Source organism: Euprymna scolopes, chromosome 3, assembly GCF_053919585.1.
Source record: "Euprymna scolopes isolate OS-2025 chromosome 3, ASM5391958v1, whole genome shotgun sequence".
NCBI classification, from domain to species: Eukaryota; Metazoa; Mollusca; class Cephalopoda; order Sepiida; family Sepiolidae; genus Euprymna; species Euprymna scolopes.
In genome coordinates this window covers 116,418,002-116,442,975 of record NC_136484.1, presented here as the reverse complement: position 1 = coordinate 116,442,975, position 24,974 = coordinate 116,418,002, and positions in this window count along the sequence as shown.

Genomic DNA, 24,974 nt, shown 5'->3' with positions numbered 1-24,974 from the left:
TATCCACATGCCTCCGTGTATGATGAGATGCATTAAACATTTGTATTAGACAAGAATAAAAATAAAATAATGACTGGTTCGAATCTTGTCTCACCAATACTACCACTGAGAAAACAACAAAAAAGGGCAGCAGCAATACCTACCACAGGAATTCATGCAAATAAACTTCAAATGTATCAACGTACAGCTCCCGGCCTCTTTTTTGTTGACGCGATTAAAAAAAACAGGATTCCGATAGGGGGTATTCCAACAAAGAATAAAGCGGATTAAAAAAAAGAAATGAACATACTGAATTATACGAAAAGGAGAACCTTGAGGACTAAATATACAGTGAACAGAAGAAGAAAAAAAGCAAAGTAGGACCATTAAAAAAATTATTTTTGGTGACGTTTGAACTGATCGGGTTCTAAAGAATCTTTATTCAACATAAGAAAGGGGAGAAAAAGATGAGAAGGATTCGGAGACAAAAGAAGTAATATTGAATGTTGTTATCCCACTTAGGAATCTACTTTCCGTTATAAAAATATTTACGATTCTGGTTTGCAGAGACATCAGACAAAAGGATTTGATCTTAGATCAACAAAGTACACGATCAGATACAAGGTCTTACAAGTATACACAAAAGAAACAAACATTGACGTTAAGATCGAAGAAAAACTGAATAGGAAAAACAATTGATCGGACATCCTTTTGACAACTATGCAACAACGCATCTTTACATTAAACAAGTATGATAATAATTCTTGTGATTAATAATATAGATAACGTATCAGCATATGGAATCGAGTCACTACTTATCAAAGCCTGAAGGCAACTCGAGGATAACGGTTAATGAGTGTAACGTAGTCATTGTCACAATAGCCTCGTAATCATTAGGAGTGGAAATTTGCTATTATTGATTAACGTGTTTACATTAGACTTGAAGACGACCATATTGGAAAGAAGGCCAGTGGGACCAAGTTCCACAGGCGGCAGTTCTAATAAAAAACTTTGTCCATGGAATCGACGTTTAGGTTTAGGCACCGATAGAGAGTGACGGAAGTTGGATCGAGTGTGCTTATTTAAGCTTTAAAATATTTGATAAACCATTCATCCGGATCCGCTCAAAGATAATGATAAACTATGATCCGAATATAATTGTATTCCTCTATTTAATGATCCTTTAAATGCGTAATTTGCCAATAAATAAATAAATAAATAAAATAAACGTTTATTTCACACACGTATTCTCTATATATCTCATACAAATAAAAGGAAATATCTCCGAAAACGTAAACATGGGTCAACGTTTTATGTAGGGATTCCTTACTTATCACTTCTTCTATATCTATCTTTCTATTCTATCTATCTTCTTTCTTCTTCTATTCTATATAAATAAAATGAACTCATTTTTACCTCTCCGGCTTTAACCTTAATAGGATTAAAAATCATGACAGTACATGCAAATGTAATGCGTACAAACTGCAGCACATTATCTGAGGTGTGCTATAGGCCTATTATCTCTACAGTTCCTCGACAATGGCACATTCCTATATTTTTTCCGGTGAGAGTCCACTGCAAAAATCGGTTAGATTCAATGGAAGTTGCAAAATCTTTTCTCTCTATTAGATCCTTCCTTTCCCCGCCCCCCCATTTACACCGCAACAGATGCGTTCACAAGGAACAGTACGAGGAAACACCGGTTTGGAATCGTACATGGTTATTTATGCCGTTTTGTCTTTTTAATATTTTTTCCCTAATTTATGCTTTCTGTTTTGCCCATAATAAAATAAAAATGAAAATAAACAAAAAAAAAAAACGATTATTATGACGTTTCTGCATTATTATTATTATTATTATTATTATTATTATTATTATTATTATTATTATTATTACTACTACTATTATTATTATTATTATTACTACTATTATTATTATTATTATTATTATTATTATTATTATTATTTTCTTTTTGCTTTTTTTTAGTTAGTGTAAGACGCAACCTGCGGGACAAACCGCTTCTTAATTCCGTTTTAACGACTCTAACCGTGAAATCAAACTATGACCTTTATTTATGAGTGCTTTCAACTCAACATTAACTTTTACACAAAGAATTCATTCTTTAATATTTATTATTACAATGCAACGATATCCTGATTTCACTGGAATTACACTTACATTAAATTTAAAACAGATAAATTCATTTAGAATTCGATAAAACAAAAAAATTAATTTAGAATTCGGGTGTGATTCGTGACTACTAAAACTAAACCAAAACAAACTTCACTGCAGAATTTATATTTGACCTAATTCACTTTTTTTGCGCTTCCGCCTCAATGATTAGAGTTCAAACTCCCACCCCTCGAACTTTATTGGTATTTCTAAACACCCGGGCGCCGCCAGACCGTTCATATTGCATCACGTTTATTTTTATAATTGTTTTTGTTTTTTTTACGATTTTTTAAAATTCATATTTTTAACATTGATTTTATAATATTTATACAGTGTTATTACTTCGCTTTTTTTTCATTTTACGCCCCCCAACCACACACGCCTCTAAAAACCCGTGCTACGCCGGGTACCCCCCGCTAGTATTATATAAAATATAGCTGAAATAATGCCATGCAACGTTGATAATTCAACACCTTTATCTGCTTAGAAGGTGATTTCGCATACAGATTTATAATATAACAGGTTATCAGATCCTTATATTGAATTGGAAATAAAATGGAAGCTGAAATCTCCTGAAAATCTGTAATATGACTGAACAATAAAAGATCACGGTGAAATGTCAATGTCGCTGTCATATAATATACTGAACTCCGTGTTTTACAATATAGGCCTGGTACGGCGTCTTTATATTGATCCAAATTGAAGTTATTACAAAAAAGTGTTGTCTTCAATTTTCTATCACCTTAACAATGATTTTTACATTGGTATCCTCAAATTAATGCGATTCTGAATTAGATCATGGACGATAGTTTGACCAAGTTTGGTAACGATTAATTAACCGATATTCACGTTTTGTTCTGTACGGCACAATCACGTTGAAACACCGGTTCTCGCCAGATCACCGAAGTTAAGCAACGTTGAGCCTGGCCAGTACCAGATGAGTGATCATTGAGGAAGCTAGGCGCTGTTTGTACCTTCTGGGAAGGTTGGGCGTGGGGCCAGCACCCTCACCCTGTAAAAAGAACCCCTTGCTATAAAAGCATCTACAAAAAAAAGTTGTAGATGACCTATGCCCCTCCAGGAGCTCAAGAGATATGGATGGATGGACGTTTGGTTGTACACAAACTATCAAACCTGACCGAAAAACAATCTCTTTGATGAAGGCATAAACAGGTATTCCTCTATTTCCTTGATCGGTAAGCTTTCATAATGATAATCACTGCATGAATTGTCAAAAATAATTTAACTGTGCATTCAACCACCACCAATTGTAAAGGATATCCGTACTAATTTCGAAAATGTTATGTGTGGAAAATATCAAATATGAGGTATGCTGATGATAAAGTTTACTTCAAAGTTTTCTTCTTGAAAATATTGTAATTCCGAAGAAGAATTTATATCTCATCAGACCTTTGAAAAATAGAGAATATTACACCAGTTATATGAGTTTGGATTTTTTTTACACGGAAAATCGACTTATCGACTCACAAAACCTGTAACGGTTTTGTTAATTGCATAAATGTTCTCATAAACCATGACTGTTCAAAGCTTTAATACGTATTTGTATCACTAAACGTTTGTTTAAACATGTGGGCAGCGATATAGTAATTGGGACAAGGAACAGAGAGAGGCCAAGCAGTGAGAGAATGGAGAGTTTTGGAATTTCGGTGATGCACATTGTCACTCAAATTGCATAAAAAGTCAAGTGACCTTTATCATCAAGAACTCAACGGTAAACAGTTACTGTGCGCACGCAAAGTGTTTTTCAACATCATCAAGGGAAGCTAAGAGTATTGAATATCTGGTGTGATTTATCGTTAAGTATCTAAGAAAACGCAACTGTTTTGCCAAATTCAACAATTCATAGGGTGGACTATAGAAGAACTGAGACAGTTCACTCAGACGACCAGGAAACTCATGATCATGCACAATTCACTACATTCAAAGACTATACGTGAAAAGAAAAGACAGCGGGAGAGGAGTGGTTTGTATAGAAGACCGTGTAAATGACAAAAAAACCCTAGAGAAATACATAATGCAAAATACTGAAAGGATAATTATCGCAGCAAGAGACACTGGAAAAATCAACAACACAAAACAGACAGACAAAGGATAAGAGGAGGAAAGAAAAATAGGAAGAGAAGCAAGGACACCGAAGATACACAAAAATGACAAAAAATGAGAATAACGGAAACACCTGAACATGGATGCGAATAGGACACGTAAAACGAGAAACTGAATCCCTAATAACTGCAGCATGAGATAAGTCAATAAGAACCAACCATATCAAAGCAAAGAACGACAAAACACAGGAAAACAGCAAATGCAGACTCTGTTGACAAAGAGACGAAACGCTAAATCATATATTAAGCGAATGCAGCAAACTGGCCCACAAAGTGATACAAGAACAGGCACGACCAAGTGGAGAGGCCAGTACACTGGGAATTATGCAAACAACTATATTTCGAACGCACAGACAAATGGTACAAGTACTTGAAAACAACAGTACTGTAAAACGAGGATCACAACATCCTATGGGACATGGACATACAGACGGATGAAACCATCCAAGCAAGACTGGATGTCGTCATAATTAACAAGAAAGAAAATTCCTGTAAAATCGTAGACTTTGCTGTCCCAGCTTACCATAGTGTGAATATATAAGAAAAGGAAAAACGGAGCAAATACACAGACCTAGCCAGAGAGCTGAAAGGGATTTAGATGATAAAGAAAATCAAAATAAGACCTATAATATCGGAGCACTAGGAACAATTCCGAAAAACTTGGAAAAGAGAATGAGAGAAATTCAAATCACAGGAATAGCTGGAAAGATACAACGAATAACGATAATGAAAATAGCTGAAATATTAAGGAAAACCATTGAATGCGGAGATTAATACACATGAGCTACATGTCCGGGCCAAACAAACTTCTGCAGAGGCAAAACATGAGGAAGCGTTACATGGAACCAAGTACATTGAAGCCGCATATCTACAAATTCTCTATCTCCTCACCCATCCTCTCCCATTAGGTGATGTAAAATAGTCGAGAAAGGTCAAGGAGGATGGAAAGACCTATGAGAGAGCGCTGACCAGACTTCCGCTGAGCAAGTGCGAGGAGCTGGGATATTGGGGAGACTTAATGCCATTCAAATTCCAGTGGAGACCAATGGCCGCTGCCAGCGAGAAATCAATGGTAAGCAGCTGTTGCGATAACGCAAATTTATTTGCAAAGGTTATCGAAGGAGGTGGAGAATACTGGAAATCTAGAGAGACTTGTTGTCATTGAGCTTCCAGAGAACACCAAAGGTTATTTTCAAGGAACCATCTTTGATGGTCTGTGTAAAAGCTGCTTGTGAGCCAATAATAATAATAATAATAATAATAATAAATATTATTATAACAACAATAATCATAATTATAACAATAATAATAATAATAATGATTATAACAATAATAATAATAATAATAATAATAATAATTATTATTATTATTATTATTATTATTATTTTTTTTTTTTTATTTTTATTTTTTTTTAATTATATTTTCATCCCAAACAAGGCACATTGCCACTTTAGTGTAGGGGGCTACTATCAGGGGAAACATCTACTGGGGCACTATGTAGGGATTAGGGCAGCGAGATGTTGGTTCACGTTGCACTTGAACTTATGCATGTCAGTACAGTTGGGGAAGCAGTGACCTGGAATTGAATTCCAAAGTCTAGCAGTTCTGGGGAAGAAACTACTGGAGTAGAACGATCTTTTACATCTAGGGATCTCTACAGTGTGGGGGTGGGATTTTGCAGCTTGTCGGGTCTGTCGAGGGTGTTCACGTCGTGGGGGCACAAGTGCTTGCAGTTCTTCAGAGCATTCACCATTATAATACTTGTAGAACAGGCAGAGGGATGCAACGTTTCGACGATGGGACAGAGGCTGAAGTTTTGATGCCAGTTTAGGGCCTATCAGATTTGCGACTCTCTTTTGAACCCTGTCAAGGAGAGAGAGACTAGTAGCCGATGCAGCGGCCCAAATATGACAGCAATACTCCATACATGGGCGAATAGTGGCCTTATAGAGGTACAGGATACTTTCGGGTGTTAGAAGTTTTCTAGCACGGTAGAGAGAGCCCACCTTCCTCGCAGCGGCCCTGGCAATGCCCTCGATGTAATTGTTCCAGCTCATGTTTCCTGTGAACGTTAGGCCAAGGAGCTTGAAAGACGTACTCTCAGCTAAAGAGTTGTTGGCCATTGCTATAGGTGGTAGAGAAGGTTTCCTGTAATTATTGAATGAAACCAGTTTTGTCTTGGTGGCATTGAACGTTACCATCCATTTTTGTCCCCATTCCACTACTGAATTGAGGTCATCCTCCAGTGTTTCTGCCATTACTTTAGATATATGTTCATTTGTTTTCCTGTCGTGCCTGCTATAGAGTATGGTGTCATCAGCATATATACCCATCTCAGAGGCAATTTTATCGGGGAGGTCATTTATGAATATCAGGAACAGCAGAGGACCAAGGATAGATCCCTGGGGCACCCCGGCATTTATATTATATTGTTTAGACGTACGACCGTCGAGGACAACCTGGATTTTTCTCTTATCTAAGAAGGATTTAATTATGTTATGTATTCTACCAGTGATACCGTAAGATCTAATCTTCCTGAGGAGACCCTCATGCCATACCCTGTCAAAAGCCTTAGATATATCTAGAGCTACCACTCTGCCCTCTCCCGCTTTGTCCAGTGAATGGTATATGCGTTCAGAGATTACAGTGAGGATGTCTGCCGTGGAACGGGCTTGTCTAAATCCATATTGATGGTCGGTCAGAAGTTTAGCATCTGTAAGGTGCTGGACTAGAGCATGGTTAATTAAGGTCTCAAATATTTTGGCAAAAAGTGGGAGGAGGCTAATAGGGCGATAATTTAATGGGTCAGTTCTTTCGCCAGAATTCTTGAATACTGGTACCACAGAAGCAGTTTTCCAGCAGCTCGGAAAGCAAGATTCATTAAGGCATTTGTTGTAGAGTTTGTAGAGAACTGGAGCTACTTCGGCTGAGCACTTTTTTAATAGCACAGCTGGGATGAGGTCGGGTCCACATGCTTTGGAAGTGTCAAGGTTTTTTATGATAGCATGCACCTGAGCAGGGGTGATTTCCAGATCGTCTAGCTTGGCATCTGTCCGCATAGGAAAGTCAGGTAGGGGGTGGTTTAAAGGGTCCAGTGTAGAGTTGGAGGCAAACCGACTGGCAAGCATGTTAGCCTTCTCGGTTGCTGAGCAAAGAACCTCGTGATTGTTGGTTAGTGGGGGAATCGTTGATTGCCCATTATTTACTACACTGTTGTAGATTTTCCAGAAGTCACGAGTTCCTAATTTTTGTGCTTCGATGCGTTTTTTAGTGGTTTCCGTAAATTCCCTCTTAGCTGTCGCTATTTCTTTCTTAACGTTACTTCTAGCTTCTATGTACTTTTGTCTGTTTGAACTGGACTTATGTCGGTTAAACCTTCGGAATGCATGCTGCCTTTGAGCAATGGCAGTTGCGCAAGTCGAAGTAAACCATTGGGGAGAGTGGGGCTTGCTATATTATAACAACACCAGAACACGACAATAATAATAATAATAATAATAATAATAATAATAATAATAATAATAATGATGATAATAATAATAATAATGCGTGTAGTTTAAATCTCAAAATAAAGAAACCAACCAACGTAGTAAGTTTACACCAACTAAGTTGAGATAAAAAATAAAAAGGTTTTAAATTTTACAAAACTGAGAACGAATGAATGCTTTTGAAAGTAATTGACAAAATTTGACCGTGGATATTGAAATAATAAAATAAATACTAGCGGAACTGGTAAAAATTACTCAATTGTAGGAATAATAAGAACAATTTTGCGGAATAATTTTATTCTATGGACGCCAACGCCAACGCAGATTTCCAGATATTATAAAAAAATCTTCATTCAAACACAAACGTATTAACGTAAATGGTTTCGTTAAAGTAATTTCAGAATATATCCGGTTATTAAGAGAGACTATCTGCAAAGCTCTTTTAGACATCTGTGATATACATCTATTCTATTGACGTCTACCCAAAGCGAAGATCAACCATCTTATTGTATCATCTTTGGACAGAACATATTCAATGCATTGATCCTACTCCGAAATCCGAGATAATGTATTTTAATTCAGGGTTCGCGTCAGAAACAATAGAAACCTTAGATAAAAAAAAACAAAAACAAAACCCACAGAACTTCTTTGTCTTGATTCCCTAGCGATCGAGCGTTACAACAAGAGACTGTCTTAACATAAACATTTCTTTTTTCTTTTTTTTTTACAAGGTGATCACCACTTATCAAGGCCCGGAAGCCACTCAGGGATAAGGGTTATTGCATGTACAGTACGTTAGTGTGGGGATTTAATAAAAGTGTCTACTCAGCGGAGGAGGCGGTTCATCAAGAATTTGTTTACGTTGGACTTGAAGACATCCAGGTTGTAGTCAGGTGGGAAGCAGGCAGACGAAACAGAGTTCCACAGGCGTGCAGTTCTAAGAAAGAAGCTTTGTTCATGGAATCTACGTTTTGATTTAGGCACAGATAAAGAGTGGAGAAATTTTCGACAGTGGTTTTAGCTAGACGGGTGTTTTTCGTAAAAGATTGGCGAGGAGAACTAGAGATTGGAGCTCAGACGAGCACCTGCCATGGAAATAACGATAAAACAAAAACAGGCTCGCAACGTCTCTTCTGTGGGAGAGAGGTTGCAGGGAAGAGAAAAGGGCATCCCTCACTAAGCCACGAAGTCTATTTTGCACTCTGCCAAGGCAGGATAGGCTGTTTTTAGCAGCTCCTGCCCGGATATGGCAGCAGTATTTCATCCTTCGGCGTACTTGGCTTTTATATAGATAGAGAGTTGTATCATTAGTGAGATATCTTCCAGAGCGGTGGAAGAATCCCACCATCTTTCCAGCGACCTTGGCAATAGACTTGATGTACGTGTTCCATTTCAGATCAGGAGTAAAGGTCAAACCCAGAAGCTTGTCAAAAGATGGGGCTTCTCCTAGACGAGGGCCATCCATTTCAAGTGATGCTAGATGGGGATAAGAGCGTTAACTTATATAAAAGAACACAAGAAAAGCTTAACTCTACTTAACCTCTTCTATTATATTAAAGTCACATTATGTGTGTGTGCGTGCGTGTGAGTTCCATCCTCATAGGTTCCGAAACAGCTGAACCTATCATTTGCAAATTTCACACAAATGGAATTTATAGGCCTGGAGATGTTCTTAGATATGTTATGCATAGAAATTCATTCGATAAGTATTGAAAATCGAAAAGAAATCATCTTTAATATATTCTTTCTTCTCCTAGAAGAAAATTTTACATGCGAATATTTTACGTTACTTCAATAAAAATTGTAAGGTAAAATATTCCCATGTAAAAATCTTCTTTTTATCTATAAGAGAAGAAAAACTATTTTAAGATCGTTCAGCTCAAATATCAGCTGACGTGGTATTGTAAACAAACACAGACGGAATTTAATGAACGACATTATCATTATTCTTTTTCATTAATTTTTCTCTTTTTTTCGAATTAGTCCACCAGGCAAATTATTCCTCGTAATATATGATAATCAATAGAGGTTTGGTCCTATAATAATGCATATGCAATCTGCATGAATTAAAATATAATGTTTAAGAGTATTGTACGACCAGGCAACGCTGGGCGGTCTGCTAGTCGATGTTAAAGCTAACAAAAGCGAAATTGCTTACAGAAGAAAACTACAAGATATATGTAGACATATTAGCAATAAATAAAACGTTAATAACAATGATAAAAGCTAGATATAAATGCGGTTAATTCGAATAGTGTTAACAATGTCTAAGTAATTACATAACAGAACAATTTAACGTTAATAATTATTTCTACTAGGTGTGTAGAAGGACATCGGTAGTAAGCAAAGATCGGAAGTCGGAAGGATTAACAAAATGTATCCTTGTAAAATGAATTACAAGATCAAAAAGACCCAGAAATCTAATCCGAGGATTAACGTTGGTTCTTCCATCATCTCGTTTTAGGAAAGTGTACATAAGAAGAAAAATTTTCTTATTCAGTTTGATATGACGGATTATTATTCTTTAATAACAGTGGAATTATTGACATAATTAATTGATTTCTCACATCCTTATACTTATCTATCGATCGATGGGTTTGATAGAATAAAAAAGTAAATATACACCAACACGATTACTTAATGACATGTGGAAAAACAACATCGCTTTTTTGTCGCCATAGTGACTCAATGTTCTGCGAAAAATGTCAGATAGCATCGGATTATAATCTTTATACTTTGACAAAAGATATTGATAACTGATATTGGTTTATATAAATATGACGAGTTGGTTGTAGTGCACCAAACAACTGGCTTAAACGCTGCTAGAAACTTGCAACATATTTTCAATGTGATGTAGTTCGTGAGCCTAACAGTTGAAATTAATAAGTACATAAAATGAATACATTACCTTGGCGGTTCATAAAACGTGAACTCATGAAAACTTTATGAAAACTATTTTTACAAGGGAGTCACCAGCTTTTTGCTTTCGGTTTCGCTTCTGGCTGATGGCACCCAGGTCTCGTTTTTTTTTACGACCGGAAAACGCCCCCCCGACCCCGTTGTCACAATTTTTTGTCCCTCCCTCCCGTTGTCACATTTTTTTACGACCGAGCAACGCCACCGTTGTCACAATTTTTTTACGACGACGTAACGCCGAGCGCTGCTGCTGCTAGTTTATGAAATAAATCTCAAACGTCTGTGTTTGTGTGTGTGTTCGTATGTCCGCTAGAAACTTTTCTCATCCACATCTTACACGCAGGACCACGGCATCGCCAGAAAGAGCAATCTCTTCGACAAAAATTATCGAATAATTGGGGAAAAAATCGAACATTATTTCGTGTAGAAATATCGTTTTGTTTGACCGCGGAGTGGGAGGGGGTCATATAAAAACCTTGTTTTCGTTACGATTTGCAAACCGCGAATGCGCTCATCGTCGTTATATTATTACGTTTTTAAAAGCAAAATTCGTTCGCTTACTGAATTAAGTTGTGCGAGTTCGCGCCCGGCATGAGTCAATTCATTTCTTCTTTTTTATTTTTGCTTACGAAATTTGCTTCCAATTTAACTTATGGTTGATAGCACCCAAGTTCTGTTTTTTTTTTTTAATTTAAAAAAAAAAAAAATTTACGACCGGACAACGGCGTCCAACCCCCGTTGTAATAATTTTTTGACTACCCCCCTCCCCGCTGCCACAATTTTTTTTTTCTTTTTTTTCCGACCAAACAACGTCGCCACCCTCGTTGTCAAATTTTTTATTGACCGGGCAACGTTGGGCACCTCCCCGGCTAGATTAGTACATGAGAGAAAGTCGAATTTACGTTATATTTTCTGAAGTTACAAACTACATTAGATATATTTATAAAAGTTACATAATCGAATTCTGTGCGGCGTCAAGCAGGTTTTGCAAAATACATTATAATATTTATATAAGAACTCCATAGATTATTCGGGCACAGCGGGGATTTTATCGAAAAAAGAACCCTATATATATTAAGCTGTTTTTTCATCAACGTCGAATTCATGACTCGTTAGATACAAATAGAGAAATAGATATATATATAAAAAAGAGTCTAGAAACTAAAACAGCGAGATAGTGGTAATGTAAAGTAAAGGTAGAAAAGTATATCTAATTGTCCACTTAAAAATAAAAGCACAGCAAGATGAGACAATGAAAGAGAAAGATTTTTTTTCGCATTGATCAAGGACAATCAATGAAGAGTGTTTTTGAGGTGGATGTGCGTTTCCATTAAATGTAACCAGAAGGAACAGGCTTTAGCTTAAAAAGGCCTGACTACCTATTATTCTGCCTGAAATATGTTTTCAAATCCATATACACATAATAGTAGATGTACGCATGTGTGTGTGTGTCCGCGTGAAAATATTTAACTAATAAACTTTTAAACTACTGGTCACATAACACTGTATCAGGCATGTGAAGCTTAAAGCCTACACACTACGGGTTCTTCATAACTAGGGTCCGAAATCGATCGATTTGATTAAAAAAAGAGTAATTTAACAATTTAAATGACTATCAGAGGATAGTAAGATTGAACATTTCTTGATCATTATTCAATCAAGGACAACATCGGGTTGTCCTGCTAATATATATATATATATATATATATATATATATATATATATATATATATATATATATATTTATTTATTCGATTGGAAAAATTTTAGAATAATTATTTATAAAAAAGTGAACCATAGCGGAAATTCAATCGACTAAAATAAGATGGAAAACGGGGTGAGGAAAAGAAAAGAAATTGGGGGGGGAGTTACATGTAACAAATGTACACTTTAGTAAAATAAATAAGTCGATTAAAAACAAGATCGTTAAAATACACCCGAAGCGCTTTTCGTTCAGACTAACTTTTCAAGGGTATAAGTCTGAAAATTATTTTTTTTTTTTTAGAATATTTGGTAGTAGAATGGAGTAAGAGCGGAGAGGAGTTTAGAAAAAAAACTGTGACTACCAAAATAATTCTAATTGAAGCCGGAGGTTTCTCTGCTTGCACAAAGTAGGGGGGGGCTGGAAATGATGGCAAGTACTTCGAGGACAGATAGGTGGAACTTTGTACGTCCTCGGTACATAACAGAAAAACACTCCGGAGAGAAAGCAAGACCGCACTCCTTTTTATCGACCAAGTGTTGGCCGATGGATGATTCTATCAATTGAGACTTTCTGATGGTAAGTTGATGGTCTCGGATGAAGCGGGGAACATATTGGGCGATTCTGACCTGAAGACGCTGGGCCGTCTTGCCTATATAGACGGCACCACACCGACATTGAGATTTATAAATAATATTACTTGTTTGAGAGATAGTAAAGACATCCTTACGAAATGAGGGAAAGGCGGTTTTTGTGGACAAAGCAATACGGAGGGATAGAGCACCAAAATTAGAAGACACCAGAGAGGAAATCTTATCGCCAATAAGTTGGCCTTCAGGTCCAATCCAGACTAACTTAAGGTATACCGGGAGTCTAGATGGACCATATTTTGGTAGCTCAGAAAAGGATTGAATTTTCTTATTAATTACTAAGTTAACTAATGGAGGTGGATATCCATTCATAATAAAACTCCTTTTAATGTTCTCAATTTCCACATCAATAAAAGATGGGGAACAAATAACAAGTGCCCGATGGGTTAGGTTTCTAATAAGATTAAGTTTCCTGGTTGTGGGTGCAAAGGAATCCCAACTGAGATAAGGACCAGTGAAAGTGGGTTTTCTATAAATATATGTCATAAAGGAAAGCCCACGTTTAGAAACTAACACATCAAGAAAAGGAAGGGAATTATCTTTTTCCACCTCCATCGTAAATTTGAGAGAAGGGTGTAAATTATTTAATAAATGTAAAAGGGACACAGCTTCATCATGTGTGGCGAAACAAGAAAAAGTGTCGTCAACATAACGCATGTAAAATGCTGGTCTGGGGCACTTGTCAAACAACGTCTGTTCTAAGAAGCCCACAAAAATATTGGCCAAAGTTGGGCCAAGGGGAGATCCCATAGATATACCGTCGAACTGGCGATACATCACATCGTTGAAACTAAAGGAAACAGACTTGGTAGCAAGTTCTATGAGTTAAACGAACACCGCCTTAGGAAAAGAGGAGAGGAGGCAAGGGCCTCTATAAAGAAAATCAGCACATATGTCAATGACCTCATCAAGAGGGACATTGGTAAACAAATTGCTAATGTCAAAGGAGACCAAATAACAGGTGTTAGTGGTAAGAGGAAGCTCCTTGATAGTCGATGCGTAATGAAAAGAATCAGGTGTGCAATGTGTTGAATAAAAAGAACAGACTGGTTCAAGAATTAAAACCAGCCATTTAGCCAGATTGTGTTGAGCCGAACCTACCATCGACAAGATTGGTCTCAATGGAGTATCAATTTTGTGTACCTTAGGCAATCCGTAAATCCTGGGGCGTTGAGAGCCCACCGGTCGGATATTATAAACTTCTTTAGATAGATATTTAAGTGTATGCCATCGGAGTAGTTTATTTTGAAGCTTGGTTTCGATTGAAAGAGTGTCATCGGAGTCCAGGGAACCTAAACAGATAAATTTGCTATCATTGCTAAGAATAGAAAGCATTTTTGCAATGTAGTTTTGGCGGTCAAGGATAACTACACCGTTGCCTTTATCTGGGCGAGAAATCTTAATCTCATTATTGCATTTTAATTGCTTAGCCGCAATGAAATGATTACTTAGCCAAATAAAATGGCGAGAAGAAATATTGCATTGACTGAATTTATTGGCTAATTCAGTCAAGCGAGATTTAACAATATTTAAGTTTTCACCCGAACCATTATTTTTTATTTGTGAAAATAAAATCTCAAATTCACTAAGAGTTTGAGTTACGTCAATCTGGCGAGGAGGCACACAAAATTCAAGTCCCCTAGACAACACAAACGTATCGACTTCTGACAATTTGAATTTAGAGAAATTAAATATATGTTGATCCGAGAATGAAGGCTCGCCAAATTTATTTTTGATCAAAAGGTTTAAGAAATTAGTAAATTTTTGATTGTTTGTATGACGGCACTTAACATCCTTGGCTGAAAGTAGCTTAGAAAATCGAAGTTTATCAAATAGAGACAACGTTTTCCAAGCGAAAAGAAGTTGAAAAGTTAGTCTGAACGAAACGCGCTTTGGGCGTATTTTAACAATCTTGTTTTTAATCGACTTATTTATTTTACTAAATTGTACATTTGTTACATGTAACTTCCCCCAATTGTTTTTCTTTTCCTCACCCCGTTTTCCATCTTATTTTAGTCGATTGAATTTCCGCTATGGTTCACTTTTTTATAAATATATATATATATATATATATATATATATATATATACATATATATATATATTATCTCACACGGTTCGCGGTAGCCTAGTGGTTCGGGTCCTTGCTAATGAAGCCAGACATGACTTCTGTTGCCGGGGTTTGAGTCTCTCGACTGGCGTTAATCGTGACATTCTGCACTAATGATTCCGAAAGGATGAAACATTAGTGTCTGTAGGTATTTAATAATTATTATAGTAAATAATAATAATAATAATAATAATAATAATAATAATAATAATAATAATAATAATATATATGTAAATTTATTTATACAAACATTAATGGCTACATATGTGCATACATGTTTCTGTAATCACCTGCGTTGAGGGATTACGTCTTCAGGCCAGGAATTACCGTCGAGAACTGACATTGCAAACAAAAACATTTTCTTATTTCGTTAACAAAGTTAGAATGTAACCTGAGTGGGAGTTATAAGCGGGGGGGGGACAAGGGAGGTCTTTGAAGATAATAAACATCTTTTTTATTTCCCTTTCTTTTTATCTATCCCATTTTTTGGTTTTTATGGCATAAGGTACTTGAGAATTTAGTATTTTTGTCTTGCAGTCCGTAAATTAAAAACACTTCTTATGGTCACTGAGTATTGACCGGTGTCTTTTAATCTACACCCATCCAACCACATACATGTATACACACACGTACCCACACACACGCACGCACACAGACAGGGGCATACACACACATACGATATTCAAATCAACCCATATATATGCATATATATATATACATGCACATACATACATATATATATAGATGTACACATATACATACACATACATTTACACATACACACATACACATACACATACACACAGCATAAACATATATATATACATACATATACACACACACGTACACACATCTATATATAATCACACATACATATATACACGCATATACACATATACATACACAGATACATATACACACACGCGCATACGCGCACCAGCATACTCACAATACATACACACATTCAGACCATCCGCAGGCGCAGACAACATCCTCATCCCTTCGTGTCTCCAAATCTCCACAGAGGTATACGAGACACATACACAAATAGATACACACACAGACCCACGCATACACCCACATACACACACACACGCGCAGGGACACATAGAAACTCGTTCACTCACAACGCAGGAAAAACATAGCAATACATGCACAAATGCAAAAGAAAATTCAATAATAATAAGGTGCCTTTTTACTTCAGTAGTGTGGTAACCCCTTTATATATGAAACAGTTTGCCACTACAGTCCACACGGGTGTACATATCCATATATAACATACATACATATACACTTAGACACCCATACATTCTTGTAATATACTTTGCTACATCTATCATATACAAGACAGCCTATTTTAATAGTTCAGAAATATATAGGCATATATATATATATACATATATAGATACATATATACATCTACATCCATATACATAAACATACATGCACATGCACACACATATATACATACACAAACATACACGCATACATAAATACACTTATACATACATATTTACACAAAATGCAGACATATATATATATATATATATATATATGTACATTGCCACCAAATGATACATCTAAAATAGAAATAGACATGAACTCATTTATTACATAATTCTCTTTTTCTATCAAACTCCACACGCATAGTTATATTACCCGCCCCCACCTGCTTGTTATCTTTTCCTAAATTGTACGTTTTTTTTACTACGTAAAAATGTATTTTGAATGCAGCTTGAAGTTCATAGGCCTATCCTCATATTAAGCAAGCACTGTTTCGATGGTTACGCGGATATACATAAGATGTATAACGATACAATAATAATATATAATTACATATGACAGAAATCAGAGTATTTAGGTTATACAAACGGAGTATAAAAGCTTATACATTGTAGTACTTACCTTCATCTTTATTCATTTCCCCTTATTTCTTTATTCCCTTTTCCTTCATTCACCCTTCATTCCTTACTTTCTTTTATCTATTTATTCATTCATCTTTTTTTTTTCATTAATTTTCCTACCCTGGTATATAAAGATCATATATCATACATGCACACACCCAAAAATATTCACATGCGTACATTATTTCGAGGTTCACCCAAACAATCTATTACTCGTTTGGTTCAAATATAGTTTCATACGGATATTTATTTAGGTTAGTAATATTATAACTGCTTGATGAAGTAGAATATTAAGCGACTTATGTAATCCATACGGGTAGGATCATAGTTGCGACCTCACTTATCCTCTTTGGGGGGTTATTTGATGGGGGATAGTTGTACTCATAGTTGTTCTGGTCTACTAATTTAGGGTTCTTTAAGTGCGTGTATTCTGAAATGTTTGCAGGATATAGCAGTTTCTTGTTTAATATTTAATAATTTATCCCTATCTTTAAACCTAGTTATCTCAAGTATTTCTGATAAGCATAATGGACATGGTGAGTTCAATGAGTGGCAAGTATTGGCCCTTCTAATAATCTTCCATTCTATACTAGGTGTTTTATTTTCTCTAACTAATTTCCAGTAATATAACGATAAGGAAGTGTCCTTTTCATATGATTGATTATTCATTGAGCGTGTATGTCCATAGAATCTATTTTTGAAAGTCATTTGGGTACTACCTATATAGAATCTTTCGTCCCTAGGGTCCTCTACTGGGAATATCCTAGCCTGGTATACCACTGATGAGGTCAGACATTCATTTTTTATTGGGCATTCCTCAGGCTTTTGGCAGTTACATTTATTCACAGCCGTGTTAGCACTAGTATTTACACCTTCTCTATTAGTCATCCTTAACATTCTTCCATTATGCTTTTTTATAATCCTTTCTAAGTTATCACTACAGCTATAACTTAATTTCAATGTATTTTATTAAATATTTTATGTAATATATATATATATATAAATATATATATATATATATATATATATATATATATATATATATATATATATATATATATATAATGAAATGAGATATACGGTTACGTTTACCGAAAAAATTCAAGATGGAAAAACTAAAGTATATTATAAATATTGATGAGTTAATATTTATAAAGCAATCTCAACCTACTTGTTCTTATATATATATATATATATATATATATATATATATATATATATATCATTGATTTACATATGAATTATTTTTAAATATCGACACTAGTGCTTCCTGCTTACGCAACCATCAGTGTAGGAAATGATAATTAATGCCAGTCAAAGAATTCAAACCCACTGGCAAATCATCTTTAACGCTGCGGTCTGGTATATAAAATGTAACATAGACAAAGAAGAGAATTTAAATTCTATGCAATGTCATATTAACTGATAAATAGAGTAAGCATAGTGTTCAACAGTAGCGGCCGTAGCATCGCACTGCACATAGATTGACGGCTCAGTATAAATTCACGTAAGAGACCAATCTTTTTTGATGGGCCGATAATAATATTTTTGTTTTAAATAGTTATTATCTGTCCGTACTAGTCAACCACTTACATTAACAAAGATAGATTCAGGGGTAGGAAAAATCAAATGAAGAAAGAAAAACTGGTGCGTAACTGTGATATGAAATGCTTCACGAATACAAGTAAACCAAGAATAGTAAAATAAACAAATTACTGACTTTGTAGAAAAATAATAAAAATGATATTAGATAAAAAATTATACAGGAAATGATTGGGAAGAAAAAATTGTTTACCGAGAAAGAAAATGAAATAGAAAACGTGTAAATAATGAAAACCACATCTGGGTTGGTGCTTATACCAATCGTGTCTTACTCTTGGACAGGTTCCAGGAAAGAGTCTCAAATATAATAGGTCCAGCATCGTTAGCTAAGCTTCAACCTCTCCCTCCTCGCCGCAGTATCGCACCCATGTCTTTGTTTTACAAGTACGTTATTTGAATGTGTTCAGGTGAAACCATTGTACTTTAGCCTCCTCAACGTAGATACTCTCGATTAACAAAATCTCATCCGTTGACTATCGAAGTCACTGAATGCTGAAAAGCCCCTACTGTAGTAGTTTTTTCCTTGCTAAGAACTGCTAGATTTTAGAATTTAATCCATGTTTTCTGTGTCACTGGCTGAACTAGGATTAAGAATTTAAGTGTAATGTGAACAGTCATCTTGCCTCCCAATCCCCCAAACACGATCTGAAATAAAATTTACAATTGTGAATACGTTTTGCTTCTTTTTTTACATGGAGGTCATCACTTATCAAGGCCCGGAAGCCACTTGGGGATAAGGGTTATTGCGTGTACAGTAATCAATGGGATAGTATCGTAGTAATCGTTAGTACTGGTCATTTGATAAAGTACCTTACTTAAGGCGGCAATTCATCAATAATTTGTTTATGTTGGACTTGAAGACATCCAAGTTATAATCAGGTGGGAAACAGGCAACGGAAGAGAGTTCCACAGGCGTGTACTTCTAAGAAAGAAGCTCTGTTCATGGAATCTACGTTTTGATTTAAGCACAGATAAAAAGTAGGGAAAATTACTGACAGTGGTTTCAGCTAGACGAGTGTTTTTCGTGAAAGATTGGCGAGGGGAGACCAGGGATTGGAGCTCAGACGAGCACTTGCGATGGTTCGGGTGAAAAAGAATAAAATAAATGAATACAGCTGACAGAAAACAATACGAAAATAAAAAAAACATGACTGGCGAAAAATCTGCACATGAACAAGAAGCCTATGTGATGTCTAAGATTAAATGAAAAAGAAACAATCCAATGCACAAATCGCACGTAAAGAAATGAGACGCAATTTTCCGATGTGCGCTCCATGTTTTGCGTTCGATTGGCTGACTTTCTAAATATTTTCTATCGTGACGTGACACGAGATGACGCACGCGTAAGAGGGGAGCGTCCAACATGGCGCCCTCATACGCCACTTTCGCGCGGGGATACATTTATTTACTTTTTCCTGTTTATTTTTGCATTAAGTCTGTTTGTTTTTCTTATTCTGACAGTTTAAAAAGTACTATCAACGATGCATTAGGCATAGTAGAAATTAATAATAATAATAATAATAATAATAATAATAATAATAATAATAATAACAACAATAACAATAACAATATCAATAAAGAGGGGGAGAAAACACACAGAACTGGACAAAGAGCTTAACGATACATGAAGGGGAAGAAAGTAACGATAACGCCAATAATAGTAGGAGTACGGAGAACAGTATACTCGTGTTCCTAATGCCTGCTCTTGTGCTGCACAAACAAAAGCTTCAGTACTCAGATACCCAGCTCTAAACCATTGTCATAATCTTTCATCAGCCAATTCTGCTATATCCTGGAAGGACCTTCCGTACATTTTCTTCCTAGCCAGTTCCTCTGCCCTTTCTCCATCAATACGTTTCACATAATCAGCCTTGATCTAACATACCTCCACTTCATTGGCCACAACCTTAGGCATTCACTCCTCACTTCTAACCACATGCTCCTTCAACGAAATCTCCTCAGTTCTAATATAATCTTTGACACTTTTTAATCCTCTCCCATCGTCTTTCCTCTTTTTATACATCCTTGCTACGCTACTTTGAATGTGGAATATACCAAACATGCTAAAACTTTTCTTGTTTTGATATCCATGCCATGCAACTCCTTGTCAGATCATTCTAAAATTCCCGCACTGTATCTCAAAACACTGACTGCCCATGCATTCACCACTTTCATTAAGTTTCCTCCATACAATTTCGATTTAGCAATTAGATTTCACTCTTCTAAGATACTCCTTCCTGACTTCCTCCTTCATTTCTCTGTTCATGATACCTACACCCTCCAACACTCCCAAATACTTACATCCTGTATCTTCTATTTCTTTCATAATTTCTCCATTTGACAGCACTATTTCATTCGAATGAATCTTTACTCCCATTTTCATAACCAGAACCGCACATTTACTAATCCCAAACTCCATCCCGATGCCTCCCGACTATTTCCCTACGAGCTTTACCAGAGACTCCATTCCTTTTCATTCCTACCGAATATCTTCAAATCATCCATAAACAGTAGATGGTTGAAGCGTCTTCCACCAGATCCAAAGTTATACCCCAGTTTTTCTCTCTTCAAGAGGATACTCAGTAGCATCATTATCATTACAAAAAGAAGTGGAGATAACGAATCTCCTTGGAATATTCCTCATTTAATGCCAATCTGCCTCAGCACCTCTCTGTTTGCTGTCAGCACTGTTTTCCATTGAGCCATACTTGTCTTCAAAAGCCCAACGACATACCCAGCAACCTTCATCATCAATAGTTTCACGGATCCATGAATGCATAACCATGTCGTAAGCCTTTCTGTAAGTGATTCATGCTGCACTCAGATTCATCTTTTCCCTCTTTGCATCCTGTATTACTGCCTTATCAATCAGTAATTGCTCCTTGCTACTCTTCCCGACACCCTTTCTGTTCATCAGGGAAAACACCATTACTCCCAAGATGTCCATAAATTTTTTTCCGCAAAAATTCCAGTAAACACTTTCCACATTAGCGGTAGACATGTAATTCGTCTATAATCGCTGGCATCTGTTACCTTTGCAGGGTCTTTCCAAATTAGAGTCGTCCTTCCCTTAACAAGCAAATCAGGAACATCTCCCCACTCTACGATCCTTTGCAGGGCAACAGTTATAGGTGAATAAAGGCATTGGAACTGTTTGAACCAGATGCCCATCACTCCATCTGGACCAGGTGTCTTCCAGTTTGTCATCCTTCGTATGCCAACCTTCACGTCATCAATGGTTATCTCAACGTTCTTCTTTTGCTGCATTCTTGATATCCTTTCTCTGACCTCTCCCAACCAGCTAGTTTTCTTATTATATTACCCTTCCACAGACCAAATCCCACTCAGAACTTCCTGGAATTATCTGCATTTAGAGTGCTGTTATTTCCCGCCTGTTTACTAGCATTCAATTCTTTATACAGCTGAGGCTGATTGTTCCGGAAAAGGTTGTTCTGCCGGAACGCAACACTTTTTCCAACAAAGTTCCTAATTTTTATACCATCAGTATGAACCTCTCATTCAACATTGTTAGAACGGTCATCGTCACCTTTTCAAGCAATCTACACCTCCTTTCAAGCTGGTCCTTGGCTTTCTGTCCTAGTTTAACCCCGTTTCGTATTCCTTCGATTCTACCAATGTCTTTCCGCCACCGTTTAATACTTTCTTCAAGCCGACTCTACCAGTATGGCCTTCTACATTTCTTTCTTTTTCTTCTGTAATAAGCCAAGATGATTCGCAACAAAATATGACGCTACATATAGAAGCCTGTTAAGTTCCGTAATCCATATGTTCTTTCTTATGATTTTGTAAATTACTCCTTGAACTATGTTTACCTCGTTATTCACTTTCCGTTATTCACTACTCATCATGTTTGGAATATTTAGGATCTCGTCTACAAGAAGAGCCTCTCTTAACTTCTGAAGTACTTCTTTTTCTACAGAAGTCAAAGCTCGACCTTCATCACCACTTCGCCATACATCTGCTCCTTTCACTGGTTCCATTGTCTCAGAGTCATTGATCTCATTTGCCTTAGATCCTTCAAACTCCTCATCATTTCCTCTAATGATAGGATTCCATTCTTCCTCAGTTGCCCGACTCCCATCATCGCTTACACTTCCCTTCTGCACTTCCACTCTCTCAGTTCTTTCATCAGAACTAGTTTAATCAATTTTACTTTTGCTATTCATTTCATTTCCACCATCTCTCCAATCTCTTCCCTTACAATCACAGAAAGTAGGTTGTTATTTTTAATTCGTTTTAACTGGGATATCAAACTCTCGACACTCCTAGCTCCTAGTCCTCTCGATCCCCACTCTTGCTTCACTTTTCGGATATATCCATCAGATTTGGTACTTCCACTTCTTACAAAGCATTCCCACGGTACACTTCTTTCTCCATCTGTTCATGGTTTTTTGACATTTCTTAATAATAATAATAATAATAATAATAATAATAATAATAATAATACTAATAGATTGGAAAAATACAACGAACAACAATAATGAAAACGACTGAAATATTAAGGAAAACCCTTGAATGTGGAGACTAACACTCACGAATTACAAGCGCAGACCAGACAAACTGCTAGAGAGACAAAATATGAAGCGCTACATGGAACCAATAGCACTGAAAGTGGGTTACCTATAAGTTCTCTAACGCCATCCCATCCCCCATTACCACATCACTCCCTCTCCTCCCCAAAAGAGTGAGACCGAATAGCCAAGTAGGAAGTAGCCAAGGAGAAAGGAAAGGCCGACGAATAAGCACTGATCAGACCTCCACTGTAAAATTGCGAAGAGAACTGGGACCTTGGCGAGGCTTATTGCCACTCAAATTCCAGTAAGGACGAATGGACACTGCCATCGAGAAATCAATTGCAAGCAGCTGTTGCGATAATGCAAATTTATTTGCAAATATTTTCGAAAGAGATAGAGAGCACTGGAAAATCTGTGGAGAGGTGTTGTCACTCAGCTTCCGGGGAATACCACAGGCTGTATTCAATGAGATCTTTGATGACCTGTGTGAAAGCTCCTTGTCAGCCAATAATAATACTGATGAATAATAAAACAAAAAAGATAGAGGAACACCGCATAGTTTCAAGAAAACTGAGACCTTAATTTTTTAGTTAAATACTCCATTACTTTCCAAAAATGTAGTGATGGTATCGACTGGCACTACACCAAAAGAATCGAGAATGGTCAATGATGACTGAGAGGCTTAGGCAAGAACGCACTGATGAAATCCTAGTTGGATAAGTACGAAGAGGGATGGGACGTTAGGGAGCATTATTGCTACTTAAATTCTCGTTAAGGTAAATAGTCATTGCCAGCAAGAAATTAATGACAAGCGTTTGTTGTGGTGATGCAAATTCATTTGCAAAGGTTATCCAATGAATTGCAGAGTAAAATGTAAATTCGCGGAGATTTATTGATACTCAGACTTCATGGATCACGACCGGTTGTTTTCAGTTAGTAATCCTTTGTGATGATTTGTGTGAGAACTCCTAGTGAGTAAACTATAATGAATAGAGGAATGCTATAAAGATAACAAAAGTAAATCATGGCTGCATGTGAACAATAGAAAATACTTAACAATGGGATGATTTCCAACAACAACAATGGAATGATTTCATGAGGGTAGAATTAAAACATAAATAATTACACATTCACATTTATTTGTATGTAATTTAGCGCGACGATAAAATACAATAATAAATTATTAGAAAGTACAGAGAAATGAACCAATTATTTAAAAATATAGTTAAATACTCGTTTCGACCTTAAGTATATACCGCAAACCGTTTATATAAAATCATACTATGAATTTTTATGTTTATTTACTCGTATCTTTTGCCTGAAATAGAGCTGCCATAGAAGCATGTGTTGTTTTGAATTTGTTGTTGAAATGTATACCTAAGAAATGTCGGCAGGCATTCAGTAAATTCCGATAACGACAAGACTGAGAAATGTTAGCTTTATTTCAGTCGAGCACCACTAATCACACTGTAACTGGTTAATTACATCGGTAGTAATTATGATCTTCCCATCGCAGGAAGAAAAGAAGAGAGAGTTAATTGGTCGGCTAAAATCGTTTTATTAATTTCTTAAGTCCAAGGTAACATGGCCGTACTTTCTAATTACTTCTTGAAGACTAACATAATCTTGCCCTGGGATTTCTTAGCTTTCGCATATATTGCGTCACGTTCGATCATGTAGTATCAACTTACTTTTTCACGGTCTGGTCTCTTGATTGTTTTAATCGTTTTTACCACTGTCAAAAATATGTTATGTCTATTAACCTAATAACGAATATCTGCATTAACAATTATG